The 15285-nt window shown below is 44.5% G+C and overlaps 3 non-coding genes across 3 annotated transcripts; all 3 read right to left on the bottom strand.

Moving 5' to 3' along the window:
• Positions 1-2486: 2486 nt before the first annotated feature.
• Trnas-cga (transfer RNA serine (anticodon CGA)) lies at positions 2487-2561 on the bottom strand. Its single transcript has one exon. It is a non-coding gene; the product is annotated as a tRNA-Ser (tRNA).
• An 825-nt stretch (positions 2562-3386) lies between these two features.
• Trnal-caa (transfer RNA leucine (anticodon CAA)) lies at positions 3387-3461 on the bottom strand. The gene has a single exon. It is a non-coding gene; the product is annotated as a tRNA-Leu (tRNA).
• Positions 3462-3686: 225 nt separating this feature from the next.
• Positions 3687-3761, bottom strand: Trnas-cga (transfer RNA serine (anticodon CGA)). Its single transcript has one exon. It is a non-coding gene; the product is annotated as a tRNA-Ser (tRNA).
• Positions 3762-15285: the final 11524 nt, after the last annotated feature.

The following is a 15285-nucleotide window of genomic DNA, read 5'->3' as shown; positions in this document are numbered from 1 at the left end:
AATATTAATGGGTGACTGGAATTCGACAGTAGGAAATGGAAGAAAAGGAAACGTAGTAGGTGAATATGGAATGGGGGTAAAAAATGAAAGAGGAAGCCGCCTGGTAGGTTTTTTCCCAGAGCATAACTTAATCATAGCTAACACTTGGTTCAAAAATCATAAAAGACCTGGAGATACTGCAATATTTCATATAGATTATATAATGGTAAGACAGAGATTTAGGAACCAGATTTTAAATTGTATGACATTTCCAGGGGCAAATGTGGTCTCTGATCACAGTATATTGATTATGAACTGTAGATAAAAACTGAAGAAACTGGAAAAAGGTGGGAATTTAAGGAGATGGGACCCGAAAGAACTGACAGAATCAGAAGTTGTACAGTGTTTCAGGAAGAGCATTAGGGAACGATCTACAGGAATGGGGGAAAGTAATACAGTGTGATGGGGGATCTGAGTGGTGTACTGTCAAGGGGGAGGGGGTTCCTCAGGGATCAGTGTTGGGGCCGCTCCTGTTCCTTATTTATATAAATGATATGCCCTCAAGTATTACGGGTAACTCAAAAATATTTCTGTTTGCTGATGACACTAGCTTGGTAGTAAAGGATGTTGTGTGCAACATTGACTCCGTTTCAAGTAGTGCAGTACATGACCTCAGTCAATGGCTTATAGAAAATAAACTAACGTTAAATCACAGTAAGATTCAGTTTTTACAGTTTCTAACACACAATTCAACAAAACCTGACGTTTTAATCTCACAGCATGGGCATATGATTAGTGATACTAAACGGTTCAAATTCCTAGGTGTTCAAATAAATAGTAAGGTGTTGTGGAAAGCCCACGTTCAGGATCTTGCTCAAAGACTTAATACTGCCATTTTCACTATTCGAACGGTACCGAAAGTGAGTGATACTTCGACAAGTAAATTAGTCTACTTTGCCTATTTCCATTCACTTATGTCATATGGTATTATGTTTTTGGGTAACTCTTCCCATTCTAGAAGGATATTTTTGGCTCAGAAACTGGAGGTTCGGGCAAAAAGTGGTGTGAGTTCACGAACCACTTGTCGACCTCTGTTCAGGGAGTCTGGGTATTTTGACCTTGGCCTCTCAATATGTATATTCCTTATTGTCGTTTCTTGTTACCAATATTAGTTTATTTCCAACAATAAGCAGCTTTCACTCGGTTAATACTCGGCAGAAGTCAAACTCACATTTGGTTCGGACTTCCTTAATTCTTGTGCAAAAATGTGTGCAGTATACTGCTGCATCCATTTTCAATAAGCTGCCACTCGAATTCAAAAATCTTTGCAGTAATCCACGCGCTTTCAAATCGAAACTGGAGTGTTTCCTCATGGGTCACTCCTTTTATCCTGTCAAGGAGTTAATTGAAAAATTAAGCTGATTCTCATTGTACTGCTGATAGCGTTTGCTTAAACTTATGGACTGATTTTCTCTCAGGTTCATGAACATGTATTTTTATCTGTTATTACTTTTATGTTGTAAGTTCATGTGTCGCCCTAACCGCCGTCTGCTTCACGTCTGCTGTTCAGCGAGCTACCTTAATTTAAGTATTAACTGTATTTTTCTTACTTGTCACTTCTTCTTCCGTGTGTTTTTGCTTTTAGGAAGCTTTAATTGTCGAGTGCTAGTAATAGAGTTACATAGATTTCGTGTTTGTTTTGAATACAGTCAGAGAGAGTCCTTGTAGTCAGCCATAGTGCCAGTAATGCTAGTGTTTGTTTTGAATACAGTCCAGAGACAGGTAGTACTATTTTCATTGTTTTCTACAAGAAGTCGTTAGCAATCACAGTTTAGTCAGTAATCAGCCACCTTTAGTGAATTAGCAGTCTACTTAAAAGTTGAAAATTCCTGGCAGATTAAAACTGTGTGCCCGACCGAGACTCGAACTCGGGACCTTTGCCTTTCGCGGGCAAGTGCTCTACCAACTGAGCTACCGAAGCACGACTCACGTCCGGTACTCACAGCTTTACTTCTGCCAGTATCCGTCTCCTACCTTCCAAACTTTACAGAAGCTCTTCTGCGAAACGTGCAGAACTAGCACTCCTGAAAGAAAGGATACTGCGGAGACATGGCTTAGCCACAGCCTGGGGGATGTTTCCAGAATGAGATTTTCACTCTGCAGCGGAGTGTGCGCTGATATGAAACTTCCTGGCAGATTAAAACTGTGTGCCCGACCGAGACTCGAACTCGGGACCTTTGCCTTTCGCGGGCAAGTGCTCTACCAACTGAGCTACCGAAGCACGACTCACGTCCGGTACTCACAGCTTTACTTCTGCCAGTATCCGTCTCCTACCTTCCAAACTTTACAGAAGCTCTTCTGCGAAACGTGCAGAACTAGCACTCCTGAAAGAAAGGATACTGCGGAGACATGGCTTAGCCACAGCCTGGGGGATGTTTCCAGAATGAGATTTTCACTCTGCAGCGGAGTGTGCGCTGATATGAAACATCCTGGCAGATTAAAACTGTGTGCCCGACCGAGAATCGAACTCGGGACCTTTGCCTTTCGCGGGCAAGTGCTCTACCAACTGAGCTACCGAAGCACGACTCACGTCCGGTACTCACAGCTTTACTTCTGCCAGTATCCGTCTCCTACCTTCCAAACTTTACAGAAGCTCTTCTGCGAAACGTGCAGAACTAGCACTCCTGAAAGAAAGGATACTGCGGAGACATGGCTTAGCCACAGCCTGGGGGATGTTTCCAGAATGAGATTTTCACTCTGCAGCGGAGTGTGCGCTGATATGAAACATCCTGGCAGATTAAAACTGTGTGCCCGACCGAGACTCGAACTCGGGACCTTTGCCTTTCGCGGGCAAGTGCTCTACCAACTGAGCTACCGAAGCACGACTCACGTCCGGTACTCACAGCTTTACTTCTGCCAGTATCCGTCTTCTACCTTCCAAACTTTTCAGAAGCTCTTCTGCGAAACGTGCAGAACTAGCACTCCTGAAAGAAAGGATACTGCGGAGACATGGCTTAGCCACAGCCTGGGGGATGTTTCCAGAATGAGATTTTCACTCTGCAGCGGAGTGTGCGCTGATATGAAACTTCCTGGCAGATTAAAACTGTGTGCCCGACCGAGACTCGAACTCGGGACCTTTGCCTTTCGCGGGCAAGTGCTCTACCAACTGAGCTACCGAAGCACGACTCACGTCCGGTACTCACAGCTTTACTTCTGCCAGTATCCGTCTCCTACCTTCCAAACTTTACAGAAGCTCTTCTGCGAAACGTGCAGAACTAGCACTCCTGAAAGAAAGGATACTGCGGAGACATGGCTTAGCCACAGCCTGGGGGATGTTTCCAGAATGAGATTTTCACTCTGCAGCGGAGTGTGCGCTGATATGAAACTTCCTGGCAGATTAAAACTGTGTGCCCGACCGAGACTCGAACTCGGGACCTTTGCCTTTTGCGGGCAAGTGCTCTACCAACTGAGCTACCGAAGCACGACTCACGTCCGGTACTCACAGCTTTACTTCTGCCAGTATCCGTCTCCTACCTTCCAAACTTTACAGAAGCTCTTCTGCGAAACGTGCAGAACTAGCACTCCTGAAAGAAAGGATACTGCGGAGACATGGCTTAGCCACAGCCTGGGGGATGTTTCCAGAATGAGATTTTCACTCTGCAGCGGAGTGTGCGCTGATATGAAACTTCCTGGCAGATTAAAACTGTGTGCCCGACCGAGACTCGAACTCGGGACCTTTGCCTTTCGGGGGCAAGTGCTCTACCAACTGAGCTACCGAAGCACGACTCACGTCCGGTACTCACAGCTTTACTTCTGCCAGTATCCGTCTCCTACCTTCCAAACTTTACAGAAGCTCTTCTGCGAAACGTGCAGAACTAGCACTCCTGAAAGAAAGGATACTGCGGAGACATGGCTTAGCCACAGCCTGGGGGATGTTTCCAGAATGAGATTTTCACTCTGCAGCGGAGTGTGCGCTGATATGAAACTTCCTGGCAGATTAAAACTGTGTGCCCGACCGAGACTCGAACTCGGGACCTTTGCCTTTCGCGGGCAAGTGCTCTACCAACTGAGCTACCGAAGCACGACTCACGTCCGGTACTCACAGCTTTACTTCTGCCAGTATCCGTCTCCTACCTTCCAAACTTTACAGAAGCTCTTCTGCGAAACGTGCAGAACTAGCACTCCTGAAAGAAAGGATACTGCGGAGACATGGCTTAGCCACAGCCTGGGGGATGTTTCCAGAATGAGATTTTCACTCTGCAGCGGAGTGTGCGCTGATATGAAACTTCCTGGCAGATTAAAACTGTGTGCCCGACCACTTGCCCGCGAAAGGCAAAGGTCCCGAGTTCGAGTCTCGGTCGGGCACACAGTTTTAATCTGCCAGGAAGTTTCATATCAGCGCACACTCCGCTGCAGAGTGAAAATCTCATTCTGGAAACATCCCCCAGGCTGTGGCTAAGCCATGTCTCGGCAGTATCCTTTCTTTCAGGAGTGCTAGTTCTGCACGTTTCGCAGAAGAGCTTCTGTAAAGTTTGGAAGGTAGGAGACGGATACTGGCAGAAGTAAAGCTGTGAGTACCGGACGTGAGTCGTGCTTCGGTAGCTCAGTTGGTAGAGCACTTGCCCGCGAAAGGCAAAGGTCCCGAGTTCGAGTCTCGGTCGGGCACACAGTTTTAATCTGCCAGGAAGTTTCATATCAGCGCACACTCCGCTGCAGAGTGAAAATCTCATTCTGGATACTTAAAAGTTGATTAAGTCTCTTCGGTAAATTGATTCCTTAGGATGGATAGGATGTGTGACTGCTGTGTACGGACGCTGGCCACTCTTCGCGAACAGCTGAGCGTGTTGATGGCCGCGGTCAGCCATCTTCAGGCTGCTGCCTCGGAGTGTAGCGGCAGTGGGGAGTCTGGTGCGTCGCATGGTGCACCTCAGGTGTTAGATGCTTCACCCACTGTCCCTGCTGTCGAGACATCTTCGCGGGTACCGGGCACAGTTGGGCCAATGTGGAGGCTGGCCGTGTGGCATCGCCCGCTCTGCCTGTGAATGGACATGTGGCTGCTCCTTCAGCAAGGTCCGAGCAGGCACACGGGGGGGGGGGGGGGGGGGAGTTTATTAGTTATTGGGAGCTCCAACGTTAGGCTGGTGATGGAGCCCCTTAGGGAAATAGCGGAAAGGTCGGGGAAGAAGGCCAGTGTTCACTCTGTCTGCTTGCCGGGGGGTCTCATTCGAGATGTGGAGGGGGCCCTACTGGCGGCGATAGAGAGCACTGGGTGCACCCGACTGCAAATTGTTGCTGATGTCGGCACCAATGACTCCTGCCGTCTGGGTTCAGAGGTCATCCTCATTTCGTACAGGCGGTTGGCGGATTTTATGAAGGCAGAAAGCCTCGCTCGCGGGGTGGAATCAGAGCTAACTATTTGTAGTATCGTTCCCAGAACCGATCGCGGTCCTCTGGTTTGGAGCCGAGTGGAAGGCTTAAACCAGAGGCTCAGAAGATTCTTCGGAGAGCTGGGGTGCAAATTTCTCGACCTCCGCAATAGGGTGCAGAAATGTAGGGTCCCCCTGAATAGGTCAGGCATGCACTACACGCCGGAAGCGGCTACGAGGGTAGCGGAGTACGTGTGGAGTGCACATGGGGTATTTTTTAGGTTAGAGAATTCCCTCCCTAGACCCGACAAGACGCCTCCTGAGACGCGGCAAGGCAGGAGTAGGCAAAATGCAACAGGGAATAACAATATTAATGTGCTAATAGTAAACTGACTACGAGACAAGAAAAAATGTATTCATAGGTGAAAGCTCAAAGCTACGGGTAAAATGTCCCTAGGCTTATCGTCTCAAAGAAGAGATGGCACAGAGAAACAAGTGGGCATGTCTTACATAGCAAGCAGCCATTTAAACCGACATTTAGGACCTTCAAATAAGGATTTGGACTAAAATACTTTCATATTCGCACTAAGTGTAAATAAAACTGGTACAATCACCAATAAACAAAATTATTTTCATTGTTTTCGGGGTTCCTTTTGCCTTTCGGAATAAATATATTGCGAATCAGTAGTTAACATGCCTGGTTCCCCAAACAGGAGACGAGTAGAAACTTCCGAAATGTGGTGGTGTAGAAGAATGCTAAAAAAGCTTTGATCGAATAGCTGAAGGGGAGATACGAAATCAGATTAGGGAGAAGAGAAATTAATGGCACAAATTGACAAAAAGAAGCGATCGTGGGTAAATGTCATATTTCGATTCCACCCATCCACTGTGACCCATGACGTTCTGCATGACGTTGATTAGTTGCATTTCGAAGGATACCAGTGGCCTTATTAAATGTTAACTGTGATTGCCTTCGTTTCTAGAACAATTTATAATGTTCGTTAACTATGATTTTTTTTCGGAATATATCGTGATGAACTCTGGGAGGAACCACTGAACACAGCTTAAATTGTCGTTGAAGAAACGAGTAGTGATTGTATTTTTATCTTTCTTATCCGACACGTTGGGGTATCCAAGGTATAATGGGGTGCACAGTTGAAAACTTTGATTAAATGTACAAAATTGATAAATAAGAGAGCTACAAATTTTTATATGAACACATTATGATGTATTAATCAGAAAAATACAAGAACATTGCCATAAAATAAAACAACAATATTTTCTGACTCAAAAACAGAAATTTATATCATTTGCACGCGGTAGAATGGGGTGGTAAATACAAGTGATTACAAAAACGTATAAAATTATCGGAAATGCAGAAAATATTGGCTTGCTCGGAATTTTTTTTAGTTCAAAGTGAGTATTAATGTCAAACTACAGTTTTCATGTATCGTATCCTTTTCTTGAGGCTGTTTACAAAATTCACACACGGGGAGACACTCATCATCTTCGCTATCTATTCCTGCACAAGAATCGTGTGTCCATTTTTTGCACGTGGAACAAGCTACCCAACCTCCAACTGATTTTGAATATAACCCACCACAATATACACATTGACAGTCAGAACTTTCCTCGTAATCACTCTCGTTAGTATTGTATTCTCTCTCCTTTTTTCCATTTACCTTCAGATTCTTTCTCTCTTTTTTGAGTTCTTAACTTTATTCTCTTTCGCAAAAAGTTTTCTGTTTGCTCTTTCTTCTTTGTCAAAGTTCTTTTTTCTGTTTCTCCCATTAATGACTTTTAACTCTTTTTTTGTACGGCGAATCAGTTAAAACAACGTTCTTCCCCATTTTCAGTCTCGCTCTTTTCTTGCTTTCGTTAACTTTTGACAAGAAAATCAGAATCTCAGGTGAAATATGAAATGAGGAGGTTGTGTTGTCAGTTGTCATCCAAGAGCACCCAAGATTAGAACAATTAGCCCCAATAACTTTGTTATTCTTAGGCGGCAGTTCATTGTAACAAATAGCTGAAACCTCGTCCGCTTGATTATCCAGCCCATTTGAGTCGTCTTTTTCAGCTGGTGTGCTAGGTGGAGGCAATTACAATTGTTCAGATATAATAACCCCTTTATCTGACGGCCTATCACGTCCGCTGTCAGTTGTGTGTGCCGGGAGGAAGTGTGCGTCGTGTATATGGATGGGTCCGTGGGCCATATTGCAGTAGCTTCAAACCTTTAATAGCGGTTTTCATTTTTGCGCTTTAGACGAAAGCTGAACCAAAAAGCGTTGAAATTTGAAAGACAGTTACGACTTTCCCTGCGTGGCTTCGCAGCCATTTTCGAAGCTGATCACTATAACGAGGATTTATAAAACAAACATCAAGCGTCTGAAGTCTGTGAGAGCAATGTGGTGGTGAAGAAACGCCACTCTCCCTCGCGTTGTCCATAACGTCATTGTTCGTGGTATGAGCTGAGTGGCCATCTGATATAAGGAGAACTGGGACGTGCTTTGATGCCTTAGAAAATACCACAAATTGTGGAAACCATACAAAGAATGACTCTGTGGCCATCAATGCGGTGCTGTGGACCTCAGCGCAACCTCCTGCTGCCAGTCCTAACTCAAATTCTTTCTGCTTCTTCTTTCGTGGAAAAATAATCGTAGGAGGAATGTCAGCTCCGCTTGCTGAAGTACTAATGAGGCTGGTTGCAGTTTCGCCCCTTTTTGCAGAGGTTAACGATCGCACTGGACGGTTCCCTTTGCAAGCTGCGATGTTCGATTGGTTTTTAGCATTAACCGAGACGCCTGTTCCATCACAATTAGTTATTTGAGAAGTCATTAGTTTGTGATTGTCAGTTACATTTGTTAGCAACGAAAAAACCCTATCGACAGCTACTTTGTTAAAATCAATGATTCTTGTACTAGATTTTGCTTCGGGCTTGCGAACAAATCCGAATTTGCTTCTTCATTGTTTCATGATGTAATAAAGATTTCTATTTGTTTTGCTCGAAATTTTCGAAAAGGTATCTGGGGAACGTGCAAAAATTGAAATGGCAAAACTGTGCACCTGCCGAAATACGAGTGCGTATACTCATTTGAAAAAATGTTCCTAAACTGCTTCTGATACGCTAGAGGTTACCGCACAGTAAACAGCAATTGTAGTTGACCGTTTGCCTGCACCGTATAGAGTACGGCCAATAAAATATTTTTGTAGGGAGGACACATCATCTCATCCTGAATGAAGAGTTCATCTATACGTGTAAATGTAACCACTTGTGCCAGAGGGAGTGTGTTGGTAGCCTTACTGTTCATGTTGTATATTAACATTACAGATAATATAAGTAAGCTCACATATTTCGAAAATGATGCAGATATCGACATAGAGGTAACAAAGTCCGTGTGAAGCGATATGCACATACAGGGGATAATAAAAATGTGACCACCTATACTTGCATCTACATGGATACTCTGCAAATCACATTTAAGTGCCTGGCAGATTGTTCATCGAACCACCTTCACAAGTCTCTATTATTCCAATCTCGCATAGCACCCGGAAAGAATGATCACCTGTGTCTTTCCATACGAGCTCTGACTTCCCTTATTTTATCGTTGTGGTCGTTTCTCCCTACGTAGGTCGGTGTCAACAAAATATTTTCGCATTCGGAGGAAAAAGTTGGTGATTGGAATTTCGTGAGAAGATTCCGTCGCAAAGAAAAACGCTTTTCTTTTAATGATGTCCAGCCAAAATCCTGTATCATTTGTGTGACACACTCTCTCATATTTCGCGATAATAGGAGGACGTGCTGCCTTTCATTGGACTTTTTAGATCTACTCCGTCAGTCCTATCTTGTAAGGATCCCACATTTCCCAGCAGTATTCTAAAAGAGGACGGACAAGCGTAGTGTAGGCAGTGTCCTTTCTAGGTCTGTTACGTTTTCTAAGTGTTGTGCCAATAAAACGCAGTCTTTGGTTAGCCTTAACCGCAACATTTTCTATGTGTTCTTTCCAATTTAAGTTGTTCGTTATTGTATAATAATAATGGTGTGTGACGAGGGCCTCCCATCGGGTAGACCGTTCGCCTGGTGCAAGTCTTTCGATTTGACGCCACTTCGGCGACTTGCGCGTCGATGGGGATGAAATGATGATTAGTACAACACAACACCCAGTCCCTGGGCGGAGAAAATCTCCGACCCAGCCGGGAATCGAAGGAATCTTAGGATTGACAGTCTGTCGTGCTGACCACTCAGCTACCGGGGGCGGACGTTAGTTATTGTAATACCTTGTTATTTAGTTGACTTTACGGCTTTTAGATTAGACTGCAACTTCTCTCATAGTGATTAGTCCATTCTGCTTCACCAGCAATATTGCGGGATCAGTAACGACCTGATTTGTTGATATTGCGGGCGTACCTTAACTGGCTTCTGTCTTCATTGATTAGCGGCTACCTTTGAAATGGTTGTACCACTCCTTTAGCCCTGCAGTACCCATTACTTTGTCCACAAACACACGATGGTTTCAACTTGAGAATCGCCAAGCTTGGAGCCAAATGTGATGTAAAGACGTCATTTTGCTCAGAATACTAAATCCAACGTGTACGACTTGCAAGTGTTCCGAAGTAGTGGAGAAAATCAGGTATGTGTGCTAAATATGCCTGAAAACATGAGCCCATGCGCGCCCTGATACCATTGTTGATTTCAACAATTAAAAAAGGTCGGATATTTTTTGAACAGCTCATGTATATAAGCCATCGCCAGTGATGTCGAAAGAGCAAGATACCCCTAACTACGCCAGTTGATTAGGTAGTTCGAATGGAGCGGTCTATTGTCTGACGTATCTCCATAACAGCTCCGAACCGAATACCCCAAAGTTCGACAAATGGTTCAAATGGCTCTGAGCACTATGGGTCTTAACATCTATGGTCATCAGTCTCCTAGAACTTAGAACTACGTAAACCTAACTAACCTAAGGACATCACACAACACCCAGCCATCACGAGGCAGACAAAATCCCTGACCCCGCCGTGAATCGAACCCGGGAACCCAGACGCGGAAAGCGAGAACGCTACCTTCACGTCAGGAATCAAGCTGAGCTCAGAAGGGCGCAAGTCCGGGTCTGTCTCAGGCCGATACTGATCTTCGGCCTGACGTGGCTGCTTGTCCTGTTCCAGGTGTTGCCCCTCAGTCTGCAAGATCCAAGCAGTCGCAGAGGGTGGTCTTACTGGTAGTTGGGAGCTCTAACGTCAGGCGCGTAATGGGGCAGAGAGGGGAAGAGAGGGGAAGAAAACCAATGTGCAATCCGTGTGCATACCGGGGTGAGTTATTCCAGATGTGAAAAAGGGTCCTTCCGGATGCCATGAAGGGTACAGGTTGCACCCATTTGCAGGTGGTCGCTCATGTCGGCACCAATGATGTGTGTCGCTATGGATCGGAGGAAACCCTCCCTGGCTATCTGATTTGGTGAAGACTGCCAGTCTCGCTAGCCGGATGAAAGCAGAGCTCACCGCTCACCATCTGTAGCATCGTCGACAGGACTGACTGCGGGCCTTTGGTAAAGAGCTGAGTAAAGGGTCTGAATCAGAGGCTGAGATTGTTCTGCGACCGTGTGGGCTGCAGATTCCTCGACTTGAGCCATAGGGTGGTGGGGTTTCGGGTTCCGCTGGATAGGTCAGGAGTCCACTACACGCAACAAGCGGCTACACGGGTAGCAGGGGTTGTGTGGCGTGAGCTGGGCGGTTTTTTAGGTTAGATGGCATTGGGCAAGTACAGAAAGGGCGGCAGCTTCAACGAGTTCGGGGCAAAGCAGGACATGCGGGGACCAAGCAGCAATCGGTATTGTAATGGTAAACTGTCGAAGCTGCGTTGGTAAAGTACCGGAACTTCAAGCGCTGATAGAAAGTACCGAAGCTGAAATCGTTATAGGTACAGAAAGCTGGCTGAAACCAGAGAGAAATTCTGCCGAAATTTTTACAAAGGTACAGACAGATAGAAATGATAGATTGCATGCAACCGGTGGTGGAGAGTTAGTCGCTGTTAGTAGAAGTTTATCCTGTAGTTAAGTAGAAGTGGATAGTTCCTGTGAATTATTATGGGTGGAGGTTACACGCAACAGCCGAGCTAGGTTAATAATTGGCTCCTTTTACTGACCTCCCGACCCAGCTGCATTAGTGGCAGAACAACTGAGAGAAAATTTGGAATACATTTCAAATCAATTTTCTCAGCATGTTATAGTCTTAGGTAGAGATTTCAATTTACCAGATATAGACTGGGACACTCAGATGTTTAGGATGGGTCGTAGGGACAGAGCGTCGAATGACAATATACTGAGTGCGCTATCCGAAAATTACCTCAGGCAATTAAACAGAGAACCGACTCGTGGAGACAACATCTTGGACCTACTGATAACAAACAGACCCGAACTTTTCGACTCTGTAGTGCAGAACAGGGATTAGTGATCATAAGGCTGTTGCAACATCCCTGAATATGGAAGTTAATAGGAATATAAAAAGAGGGAGGAAGGCTTACGTGTTTAGCAAGGGTAATAGAAGGCATATTTCAGTCTACCTAACAGATCAAAACGAAAATTTCTGTTCTGACACTGACAATGTTCAGTATTTATGGAAAAAGTTCAAGGCAATCGTAAAATGCGTTTTATACAGGTACGTGTAGAGTAAAACTGTGAGGGACGGGATAAACCCACCGTGGTTCAACAACAAAGTTAGGAAACTACTGCGAAAGCAAAGACAGCTTCACTCCAAGTATAAACGCAGCCAAAACCTCTCAGACAAACAGAAGCTAAACGATGTCAAACTTAGCGTAAGGAGGGCTATGCGTGAAGCGTTCAGTGAATTCGAAAGTAAAATTCTATGTACCGACTTGACAGAATATCCTAGAAAGTTCTGGTCTCACGTTAAATCAGTTAGTGGTTGGAAACAGCATGTCCAGACACTCCGGGGTGATGATGGCATTGAAACAGAGGATGACAGGCGTAAAGCTGAAATACTAAACACATTTTTCCAAAGATGTTTCATAGAGGAAGACCGCACTGCAGTTCCTTCTCTAAATCCTAGCACAAACGAGAAAATGGCTGACATCGAAATAAGTGTCCAAGGAGTAGAAAAGCAACTGGAATCACTCAACAGAGGAAAGTCCACTGAACCTGACGGGGTACCAATTCGATTCTACACAGTACGCGAAAGAACTTGCCCTCCCTTTTAACAGCCGTGTACCGCAAGTCTCTAGGGGAACGGAAGGCTCCAAATGATTGGAAAAGAGCACAGGTAGTCCGAGTCTTCAAGAAGGGTCGTAGAGCAGATGCGCAAAACTATAGACCTATATCTCTGACGTCGATCTGTTGTAGAATTTTAGAACAGGTTTTTTGCTTGAGTATCATGTAGTTTTTGGAAACCCAGAATCTACTCTGTAGGAATCAACATGGATTCCGGAAACATCCATCGTGTGAGACCCAACTCACTTTATTTGTTCATGAGACCCAGAAAATATTAGATACAGGCTCCCAGGTAGATGCTATTTTTCTCGACTTCCGGAAGGCGTTCGATACAGTTCCGCACTGTCGCCTGATAAATAAAGTAAGAGCCCACGGAATATCAGATCAGCTCTCTGGTTGGATTGAAAAGTTTTAACAAACAGAACACAGCATGTTGTTATCACTGGAGAGACGTCTACAGACGTTAAAATAATCTCTAGCGTGCCACAGGGGAGTGTTATGGGACCATTACTTTTCACAATATATATAAATGAGGTAGTAGATAGTGTCGGAAGTTCCATGCGGTTTTTCGCGGATGATTCTGTAGCATACACAGAAGTTGCAGCATTAGAAAATTGTAGCGAAATGCCGGAAGATCTGCAGCGGATAGGCCATTGGTGCAGGGAGTGGAAACTGACCCTTAACATATACAAATGTAATGTATTGCGAATACATAGAAAGAAGGATCCTTTATTGTATGATTATATGATAGCGGATCAAACACTGGTAGCAGTTACTTCTGTAAAATATCTCGGAGTATGCGTGCGGAACGATTTGAAGTGGAATGATCATATAAAATTAACTGTTGGTAAGGCGCGTACCACGTTGAGATCCATTGGGAGAGTCGTTAGAAACTGTAGTTCATCAACAAAGAAGGTGGCTTAAAAAACACTCGTTCGACCTATACTTGAGTATTGCTCATCAGTGTGGGATCCGTACCAGATCGGGTTTGCGGAGGAGATAGAGAAGATTCAAAGAAGAGCGGCGCGTTTCGTCACAGGGTTATTTGGTAACCGTGATAGCGTTACGGAGATGTTTGACAAACTCAAGTGCCAGACTCTGCAAGAGAGCCGCTCTTCATCGCGGTGTAGCTTGCTCGCCAGATTTCGAGAGGGTGCGTTTCTGGATGAGGTATCGAATATATTGCTTCCCCCTACTTATACCTCCCGAGGAGTTCACGAATGTAAAATTAGAGAGATTAGAGAGCGCACGGAGGCTTTCAGACAGTCTTTCCTCCCGCGAACCATACGCGACTGGAACAGGAAAGGGAGGTAATGACAGTGGCACGTAAAGTGCCTTCCGCCACACACCTTTGGGTGGCTTGCGGAGTATAAATATAGATGTAGATGAGTGTGGTGCGTGATGCGGCGCTCCCCATCCCTATATACCGATCAAATCAGTCACGACTTGAACCGAGCGTGCCCGAACATTGTCCTACAAAATGATGGCCGCCTCCTGCAGAAACCGACGCCGCTTCTTTCTCTCAGTTGCTTTTCTACTTTGTAACACAGTCTGTTTCGTTTTAGAGTCCAAACAGCTTAACAGATATTGTTCAAATTTGTCATGGAGACAGTTTGAACCCTTAGAAAGAACATAGCCCACTTTAACAAGCAAGAAATTTTTTTTTGCATCAGTGAACGTAAACTACATTAAAACTTACTTATTTTGGTTGTATAACTTAAGAATTCTATAATGTATAAGTACTTCAGTAGTCGCCGCGCGGGATAGTCTCTCAAACGAAATTGCTCCCACGTCCGAGGCCTTTGAATATCACGTCTTCCATTCCGCTTGTAGTTCAGAATATTTTGGGGAAGTCTGGGACGTAGCATTCTCACCAGTCTTCACGATATTTTTGAATTTTTTAGTTTCTTTTGAAAATACTTAATTTTTCTCTAGTAACTTCATTCCTAATCATTTCTTGTTGTGCAGCTCTTCGAATTTCGTAGGAACCTCATCTCTGCCGTGTGATTTTTTTTGCTTTTTTTTTAACCATGTTTTCGCTTTCATAGCATAATACAGGAACCGCGACCACGTTATAGAATTTCGGGACAATCTTTTTGTACTTTATTGCCCAATATTCAGATAATAGTGTCACAGACAGCTTAGAATTTGTGTAATTTATTTTAAGTATCAGAGTAAAAATCAGATCTTACAGCGTAGCCTAAATGAAAGATTAAGAGACCAGTTCTAAAGCAGGATTATCCAAAACTAGTTTTAAACTGACTGAGTATTTTCCTCGGAGTGCACTTATTTTCGTTTTATTACTAGAAATTTTAAAGTTGTATTCATTGCATATTTCGTTCAGGTGGTACATAGATCTTTGGAGGTCATTTCGTGAACTTGAATCATGTCATCTACAAACAGAAGCACAATCAGGTATTTCTCATTCGTTATCCCAATTCCTTTGTCTTGTCGTAGTTCCTGCTTTCATTTATGAAGAACGAAGTCAATGTATATACTAAAAATGCTGACTTAATCTGCTCATTTAAATGTATTCCGAACGAGCTGCCGCAGTGGTTATTCCATGGTATGATGATGATGATGATGATGTTTGGTTTTTGGGGCGCTTAACTGCACGGTTATCAGCGCCTGTACAAAGCCCCAACCTTTACACAGTCCAGTTTCGCCACCTTCACGGATGATGATGAAATGATGACACCACAGACACCTACTTCCCGGGC

The sequence above is a fragment of the Schistocerca gregaria genome, unplaced genomic scaffold, assembly GCF_023897955.1.
Source record: "Schistocerca gregaria isolate iqSchGreg1 unplaced genomic scaffold, iqSchGreg1.2 ptg000592l, whole genome shotgun sequence".
Classification (NCBI taxonomy): Eukaryota; Metazoa; Arthropoda; class Insecta; order Orthoptera; family Acrididae; genus Schistocerca; species Schistocerca gregaria.
Note: the sequence above shows the minus strand (reverse complement) of the source record. Positions and strands in the feature narration are given on the sequence as shown.